At 32.4% G+C, this 9,916-nt stretch overlaps 1 non-coding gene across 1 annotated transcript; it reads left to right on the forward strand.

Moving 5' to 3' along the window:
- The first annotated feature begins 991 nt into the window (after positions 1-991).
- On the forward strand, positions 992-1,097 carry LOC130809554 (small nucleolar RNA R71). The gene has a single exon (XR_009040857.1). It is a non-coding gene; the product is annotated as a small nucleolar RNA R71 (small nucleolar RNA).
- Positions 1,098-9,916: the final 8,819 nt, after the last annotated feature.

A 9,916-nucleotide genomic window follows, 5' to 3' on the forward strand; every position in this document is an offset into this window, starting at 1 on the left:
GCTCAAAACTTGAAGAAATTTTCCATATTTATGCTCAAGCTTCGCCTGTGCCAATGTAGAAGGAAATGGCACTGGTGGTGTGGGCTTGTCTGAATTGACTGACTCATCCTTCTTTTCTTTAGAAACATCATCATTAGCTTCTGAATCTTAAACAACAATAGGTGAAGTCTTTACCTTAGGGGCTGGATCATGAGGTGTCCTACCACTCCTCGTAGTTACTGCATTGAGTTGCTGATGGGGAGATGTGGTTGGGTTCTTTTCTGTGTTTCCCGGAAGTTGCCCCTTCTGCATGGACAAGTTACTCAATTGTTGTGCCATTTGAGCCATCTGAGTATCGATCATTTTGTTGTGAGCCAAAATCTGATTAATGGAGGTGCTGAAGTGTTCATTTTGCTTGCTTTGGGTAGCAATGAAGTTCTCCATCAAGCTCTCAAGGTTGGACTTCGGTGGATGTTGTTGTTGAGGTGGGAAGGGAGGTCTTTGTTGGAAACCCGATGGTACGTTGTACGAGGATGAGGGATTCTGGGCATTGTTATTTCTGTAGGAAAAATTCGGATGATCCCTCCATCCTGGGTTGAAGGTGTTGGAATAGGGGTTGTATTGTTGTCTGGCATTTTGATTTTGGATGGCATTGACTTGTTCCACAGCAGAAACCCCTTCGGCTTGAAGTTGGCAATCAACACTAGAATGCCCATTTAAGCCACAAGCACCACAGACTTTATTTACTACAGCTACATCCAATTGCTCAACCTTCCTTGTCAAAGCCTGTACATTATTAGTCAAAGCAGCAATAGCATCCACATTATACCTACCACCTCGCTTTGGAGTTGATTGTTCTCGCCAGTGGTAATTTGAGGCCATGTCATCAAGAATTTTCTTGGCCTGGGTTAGTGTTTTCATCATGAAGTTACCTCCAGTAGTAGCATCCAAAGAAGTCTGGATTTCATGCCTCAAAGCATTGTAGACTGTCTCAATAACCATCCAATCTGGTAATCCGTGATGTGGGCACTTTCTGATTAGACTTTTGAATCTCTCCCATGCATCATAGAGTGACTCCCCGTCTTTTTGCTTGAAAGTAGAGATTTCATTTCGGTACTTTGAAGTTTTTTCGAGTGGGTAGTATCGATGCAAGAATGCCTTTTTTAGAGCTTCCCAAGTGGCAATGGAGTTGGGTTCTTCCTCACGAAGCCACTGCTTAGCCGCCCCCGCAAGAGAAAAGGGGAAAGCTATCAACATTAATTGATCGGAAGTGATGTTGTTGTACTTGTGTGTCATGCATTTGTCGATGAGCAGATTAATGTGATCGGTTGGGCTCTCATTCTCAATACCATGAAATTGGTCCGGAGCGATCCAGTTGAAGAATGCTGACCGGATCTCATACTGGTTCCCGGTAATCTCTGGCCTCACAATACTAGTAGTGACAATGCTAGCATTGGGAGTGATGTAATCTAGGAGGGGTTTCTCTGGTGTTTCAGCCATGGTTAAATCTTCCCTTCTCTTGTTTCTTCGCCTTCTTTGCCTAGAGTTGAGTCTTCTTGCTGTTGCTTCGATTTCAGGGTCAAAAGGTACTAGTTCGTGTCCCTATCGTCTGGTTTGCATGCAACAAAAGAAACTAAAAGTAAAGGGTTAAATAGATAGGGGAGGGGGGACATAACCGAAGCGAAATCAGAGAAAAAGAATCAATCTAAACTCAGAAAATAAACACTAAACTAATCCGTTGTTCCCCGGCAACGGCGCCAGTGCCAAATGGGTGAATGTGATAATCTATCTAAGAAAGATACATTTCATTTCATGAGATGTCTATAAAGCACAAAATGTCATGTTTTCCACTGCATTGTTAAGTTAGTTGATTTTGTTTTTTCGAGTTTGATCAATAAATTAATTTTCAGCTTTTACTATATTTACAATAACACAACCCCGACCGTGGGTGTAAGTGAGGAGTGCTGCCGCCTAGGGCCCAATCTTGAAAAGGGCCAATAACTTAAGTCACCATTAAATTTAATCGTCATTTTCAAGTTGGGAAAAGAAAATAAAATGTTAGATTATTGTTTTCCTACTTTTCTCTCAGTCTCATTTAATCTTTCCTTTTTTCCAATTAATCGTACATTAATTCTAATAAAATGATTAAAAATTTTCCAAAATATCACAATTTTGAACTGTTAAAAGTAATTGTAGTCTTTACCCAGAAATGGTCACACAATGCCATGAATAAATAACAGACTTTTTTTTTTGTTCTTCAGAGTTTGCCATCTTATTTCTCGTTTCACTATTCATCTACAAATTTTCATAATCCAAATTGAAGAAAAAGATTAAGCAACCAAAGAACCATAACGATATTGTTATTTGTGCCTTTATTTTCTTGTTGATTAAGAGAAAAAATTTCTCCTTTCTTCTTTACTTGTACCATTTGTTTTTTCACATTTTTCAATATACGAATTCAATCGTTAATATCTCTATTTATGCTATCAAAAAATTATGGAAACTAGAAATTAATAAACATTGAATCGAAACAATTCAAATAAGGTCTCATATGATTATATTTTAACTTATAAATTACTAATAATATAAAAGTGAGTTTGCTTAATGAATAGTGCCGAAATCAACTATCCTACAAGTGAAAACACGGAAAAAGGATTAAATACTTTCGTTTCATACTACATGTTTTTCTTGTCTTGTTTTGTACAGAATTGATTTAACTTATGAATTTGTTTAAACTATTATTCTTTTTAATAAAGGTGAATTTGACAAACATTTAGGTATTCCTTTTTTCTTGAATTTAACTTATGAATTTGTAATAATGAAGTTTATAAATTGTTGTTGTTCTGGTGGTTTTTTATTTTTGAAAGTATTTTTACTGTGTAGTCTCTTTTTAGTTATTGATGTTAACTAGTGATAATCAGAATGAATTCTTGTATTAAGTCTTATAAAATGTGCTATTTTATAAAATGTGATAATCAGTATTTTTGCTCATTGATCACGAATTCACGACATCAACTAAACCTAACAACCAAACCAACTTTTTCAATCATTTTGATAACGACTAGCACTCAAGAGATCCCTTCTTTATTTTACAATGTTTGGAACAATAGAAATACTTATTATCAAGAAAATGAACTAATACATCCAATCTCGTTTAATATATAACCTAACATTTATAACCATGATGACAATTAATCAAAATGATGTGTCATAATGTAATTCACTACATTTCTCATAGTTAATTACCATAGTGAATAAGGGTTAGCGCCAAGTATGTTCAAAGTAACTCACAATGACATCGAGCACTATAACTTATGAGAACACTAAGGTTACACAACTTACAATCAAAATATCCAAGCATAACAACGATAATTACAACTAATTACGACAACCATACAATCCTAAAATAACAACTGTTAGCGACTAAAAATATTAATCAACAACCACGATTAGTTAGCAACAATCACTAATCAACATTAACAAAGATAATAAGGGAAATTAGTAACCATTCTTTGCGGCCAACGATCCTAACCAATACTAAAACCAATACCACCCCCCTATTCAACCACAATTTCCTCCACTAATACTCATTCAAAGCTATCCAAATGACCACAATACTTCAAAAATGTAGTATGATAGTACACACCATTAAGATTAATCATTCTATAATCAATCCCTAACCACTTAATGCTCAAGGATAACACCATTTCTATTACCCATGTTAAGATTAAACCAAATTAATACACAATCAACACATAACCCATAATTTCTAATCATACTTCAAACCCTAAATCATAAGTATGTTCAATTCATCAATCAAACTCTTACCCACAAAAGATTCAATGAAAATAATACAAAAATCATTACTAACTTATAAACTTGATAACATTTTTTAATTAAAAACAACAGAAAATCAATTACGGAAGAGGATATGGATTACTTAGGTGAACAAGAGAAAGGGGTGAAGAGAAGAGTAGTTAGTGTGGTGGTGGATGGAGTCACGGCTCATACTGTTGCTGTCACAGCCGCTAGTTGCTGGCGGCAAGGAATGACACGGCTGCTGATGGTGGAAGGGAGACTCGGTTGCCCTGCTATGGTGCAGCTCACGGTCAGTAAGTGGCTAGTGCTACTGGCAGTTTGACGTGGGAGAAGGAGGGAGAAATGGCGGTGGTTGCTGGGCTCCTCGGGCAGCCGTTTGGGGCAGCAGCTGGCGGCACACACAAGGGGATGAGAGATAAGAGAGGGAAAGAGGGAAGGAGGGAGAAGAGTGGCGTGATTTTCTTTATGAGTGAGGGAAGGAGTACTCACAATCCTAACACATCCTTTTATTTTATTTATTTACTTATTTATTTATTTATTCACCTAGGTTCATCTTCGTGCGAGGCCCAACTAAGAAACTCACCTTCGTGTGCTCACACATTTTAATAAAATAATTGTTTTGATTCGAACCTCTTTATTTAGAAATCGTAATTGTATTTTTAATATAAATATATGTTAATATTTAAATTCGTATATAAAAGGATTTTATTAAAACTACTTCAAAATTAATTTAATATAATTATAAAATAACCAAAAGTCATTAAAATATTAATTAATGACGTCAGAAAATCTTGGGGTGTTACATTATTTTTGCTATTTTATTTACTTTTTTTGTTAAATTACATACAAAAACAGGTTACCATATGCATAACAACATTTATGAGTAATTGACTTAAAAGCTGGTATTATTCATGGTTAATCAAAAGTTGGGATTATTGTAGGAAAATCAGTGAAAGATTGGATTATTAAGGGTAATTTTTCCTATATAATTTTCGTCCATTTGTATAAAATTGTTTAAATATTTTCAACAAACAAGGATCTTCTAATATCTTATACTAATTGAACGACCAAGTATTTGAAGCTTTCCAACATTCAAGTTCTTAAAAACGAAATATTCATCAAATATTTTGATTTTTAAAGTATAGATACAACGACCACATTTCAAATTACATGCACCGAAAAAGTTTCAAATCCCATAATGTTCCAATATATCACAAAGTTCCATATAAAACAATTAAATACACATGATAGCTAATATATAATTTTGAAAAAAAGATGTAAATGGTTTCATGGGTCGGATCTAGGTTGGATCTGGGTCTCAAACGTGTGGACCTGGACCCCGACCCTAAGGTCATGGACCTAGATCCGACCCGGACCCATAGGGTCCAAAAATAGGTGGATCCAAACCCTTAAATTATGGTCGAGATGGGTCTAGACCCTTAGGGTCCAAGACCCATGTCAATCCCTATCTGTATATATATGGTTATATTTTGAGTTTGAGGCACATGTTCTCCTTTTGTATAAGTTATTTTTGTTGCGTTGTTTTTGTTGTTTGTATGAATTAAATAGTTTATCATTCTTTTTCTTTCTTCAAACTCAATCGTTTACATTGGAACCATGATCCATGCTTAGCATGTCGACAGAGGATTAGGCGATGATCATTCCGCGGTGATATTTTGTTACAAGGTCGATGATGCCTCTTCTTTATTATGTTTTTTGACCGTTGCTTTCTATTAGTACGTCCAACTTTAGGGTAGGTGCTGCCGAAATTTCTACACAATCTTGTTTGGGAGTTTTTCTACTCCTTTAACTAAATCATCCAACTTAACCTTTTCCTTTTCTTTAGTCATTCTATATTTTATTTTTAATGTAACACTCGAATTTCCTTCGTTTTCTTACGGTTTTAGTTCTTTATAGAGGGTCAAAAATTCTAGGGTGTTACAGTTGGAGTAATTGGGTTGATTTTGGTGATTTTTTTAGTATATTTGTGCAAAAAATGTGGCTAATACAATTGCAGGGCACTATGGGAAGGAAGAAAGTGGTACTCTATGAGTTAAAGAATGAAAAGAAGTCACAAAAATATTTTAAGTATTGAGTGGGCATAAGTTGCTAGCAAAGAAAGCCCAAGCAAACGACTTGTCGCATAAAAATCCAAGCGTCTCACAAGGCAGAAGTTGGAGACGAGTCGTTGCTTTTGCCTGACCAAGAGGCGGCGACTCATCACAACTCACTGCTTTTAAATATGAAGATCAGAGAAAGGTTGCGGCTCGTCGCTTTTACTCTACCTATAGGCGACAAGTCATCGCTAAGTTCTGGAATTCTTCATTTGCGTGTTTTGAAGAAGCGACGAGCCGCAATGTTATGGCAACGGCTCGTCGTCAGTTGCTGGAACTCCACGTGCATCGGTTTTCTGCCGACTACTTCAATAATTTAATTTATTTTAGCTTTATTTTATTATTAGAAATCAATTACTTTTTGGGAAAATTGTCTCCCAAGTAACCTTGGAGTATAAATAGGTTAGTTAATTTCAGATTTAAAAAGCCTTTAATTAGTTTTTATGCCCTAATGTTCTACTTATGTTCTTAGTCTAAAAAACTCAGTTTTTATGTTCTTTTATTTATTTTCATGCAATCCATGGTTTATTTACAGTTCAATTCTTAAGTATTTAATTGTCTTTAATTATATATTTTCATCATGTTTATCATCATAATTAGGGCTTTGCTTATTGTTAATTTCAAATTTTAGTGTCTATGTCTTGTGAGTAGATTTTCTTTCTAGGATTGAGGGATTGACCCTAATATGATGTATAGAATGATTTTATTTGATTAATTGTATGAAATTTGAATTCTTATGATTGAATCTATGTTTGATGAACCTTAGTTTAAATATCTTTATCAACCTTTTCAATTGAACAAAAGTTTCAGATTAGGTGTAACAGTAGCGGTATTCTCGATACATGATTATCATTTAATAATAATAATAATAATAATAATAATAATAATAATAATAATAATAATAATAATAATAATAATAAATAGTAAATGCTGCTGCCCGGATCGAAACCTGAAGCTAAACCTTTCTGCAAAATACTGTCATTCATGATACGGATGACATCCATTTGAATCGGAATCAGCGCCTAACGCCGAGTGCAAACTCCTCAACAATGTAATACTATGACAATCATAATATATTCAAAAGATATGCAAAGTACATTTAAAAACTCGATTTTTAATTCCTCGGTTCTCGTTTCTCATTTTCAGTTCTCGAATACTTTCAAAAAATTTTCACATTCATCACACGAATGTAAATAATATATTTGCTAAAGTCACCTACACCTGGTAACTATAAGATTCATCCAATGGATCTACTTAGACCCAAAATCACATTTGCACACATAATAATGACTTTCTGATATATGTAAGGGTTTGGCTAGAGGAGAAACATATTCCAAACTCTAACTATGATGTAAGCCGTCACTCCACCAATTTTATGCTCGAGCTTCTACAAGATGGGACTCTCTCGGACCCCTTGTCTAACCCCGCATTTCTGCGTGCCGGGAAACACGGGCGCCAGATTACACGCCAGTCTGTAGTTCGACAATTCCTTACTATCAGAGTCATTCATCCAAGTACACATAAGTTCAAACAACACTCTATGTTATTTATTTCACATTGCTATAAGTCAACCCTAGTCTAGTCCAACTCCAAGTCAACATTCTCTTTAGGAAAAGTAAACATATTTTCTAATTCATTAATTTAGAGATTCTCAATAAATATAATTCTACAAATTATGACAAGGTTCTAAGGGATATATAAGTTCCTTACAAGACCATATAAACTTATAAAACTTAAGGAAGTTTTTTCAAAATATTTAATAAGGAATTTTCATCGATTAAACATGTAAATTTTTAAAAAATCCATAATAACGAATAAAAATATTCTTAAAATATATTAGAGGTCCAGAAGCTATAAGTTGTGAGTTTTGGACCAGAAAGTTCAAGAAAAATGAGGCTATGCATTCTACCTAAATTGTTTGGCCAATTTACCGTTAAACAGACATAAAATTATTAATGTTCTCAAATGTTCACGAAAATCTTTTCAAGGGTCCTCATATGATCCTACTGGATATGGGAGTGTCTCATAAAACTTTCAAGTCCAAAATAGTTCATTTAGTATTTATTTCATATTTTATCGTTTTTTGAATTTATAGTTTTATTTAAAATTCTCAAGGGTCCATAGATAGTCATATAGCTTATCCAATGATCAAAATTCAAACCAAATGTCCATATAAGGCTCTCATAAAAGTTATAGCTCAAAATAATTTCATTTAGTAATTATTTAATATTTTAACATTTTACATTTTATTGGTAAATAGCCAAACACTTAGTAAAATTCAAAGAAAATACCAAAGTTTATATTCTGGTCCAAACTTGTAGGGCACTTCATAATATGATTTTATCAATAATTTTATCCATTAAGAATATATTTAACTCCCTTTTATATATTAGAACATTTTTTTATTACTTAAAGTTCCAATAATGACCATTTTAATGGAATAATTTTAAGAAAATGAACATAAATTATTTTCTAACTTTAATCTATTGTGGAGTTTATAGAAAGTATACTCCTAAAGTTTTCAAACTCACACAAAATTCATTCACAACAATAACTTCACAAAAATACCACAAAATACCATTTTTATGCATTTTTGCATAATAGAAATTCATGAAAACTAAAGCAAAAATACACATTATAAACATATATCCATTAATAATATCATATATTTTCAACTTCTAACATGCATATACTTAATTTATAATAAACACTTTATTTTTCTTATTTTAACACAAGAATATGTTATTCTTACTTTAAATCAACATGCAAGATATAATTAATTCAATTTAACATATTGTCATGTCTTTCACATATTCAAGTAAATATAATATAAATGCCACATAATAAGAAAGTTAAGAAGTGTGTACCAATTTAGCTAGCAAGTGGCACTAAGGCCAAAATAGAGAATAGACTAAGAAAATGCTCCCAAAATAATATATTTTTCAAGAATCTCCAAGAATAATAATCTCTAAAATAAATACTCCAAGCTCAAAAATAAGTACCCAACTCCTAAAATAATGTTCCTGTAAGTACCCAAAGTAATCACCCTAAAATAATGATAATTTAAGCTAAATAAAGAGTGTTATAAGTTTTATCTTGTTTAATTCCTTCAACTAATTATAAAGGTATTAAGTTAGTAAGATTTTAATGAAGTGAAAATATAAGAAAGAATGTTAGAAAGATTTGATGATGGTTGTGGAAGTGATCTCATGGATAAGGGGGTATTTATAATGGGTTTTGGGCAATTTCTAGTTCATAAAATTACATGAAAAAAGAGTGTTAGGTGTATAGAAGATGATTAACTTGTGTAAGTGATTTAGAGTGTGTAAGTGAATGTGTAAGAGTTGAAGTGTGATTAAGTGAGCATATAAGAGATGTGTAAGAGTTGGAGTGTAAAAGAAGGTTAGCTTGTGTAACTGACAAACATCATAGGTTAAATAGAAAGGATTTTGGTTCAACAATTTTTTTGTTCTAATTTGTACAAGTGAATATGCTTTTGAATAATGGGCAACTTTGATTAAGGTTTGATTATGAAAATATGATAGTTTACTTAAAAAATTTTGCGTAAAACTATACTTAAAGTTAATAGTAAAATATGGCCAATTTTTAGGTATAAAATAATTAAATCAAAGTTATAAGGTTAAACTAATAAGTAATAAAGTTAGTTTAACGAAAGAAAATTAAAACGTACCTTTTTAACAAAACCGTAAATATAATAATAAAAATTTATTTTTCGCAATATAAAATAAGAAAATAATATTTTAGTATTTATAAAAAAAATTTAAAATAAATTAATATTTAAACTTTTATATTTGGAAGAAATTACAAAATTGAAAAAAAATTAGGAATTAAAGATTGTTTGAATTGTGGATAACCAAAGAATTTGGAATTTGAATTGAATATTTGGAGTGATTAATCTGAAGATTAAAATTAAGAATTTCAAGTCTGTTACATTAGGATTAATTTAGGATTGAGGTATATATAGGTTAAATTCATACTAGTTT

The sequence above is a fragment of the Amaranthus tricolor genome, chromosome 3 (genome assembly GCF_026212465.1).
Source record: "Amaranthus tricolor cultivar Red isolate AtriRed21 chromosome 3, ASM2621246v1, whole genome shotgun sequence".
Taxonomy (NCBI): domain Eukaryota; kingdom Viridiplantae; phylum Streptophyta; class Magnoliopsida; order Caryophyllales; family Amaranthaceae; genus Amaranthus; species Amaranthus tricolor.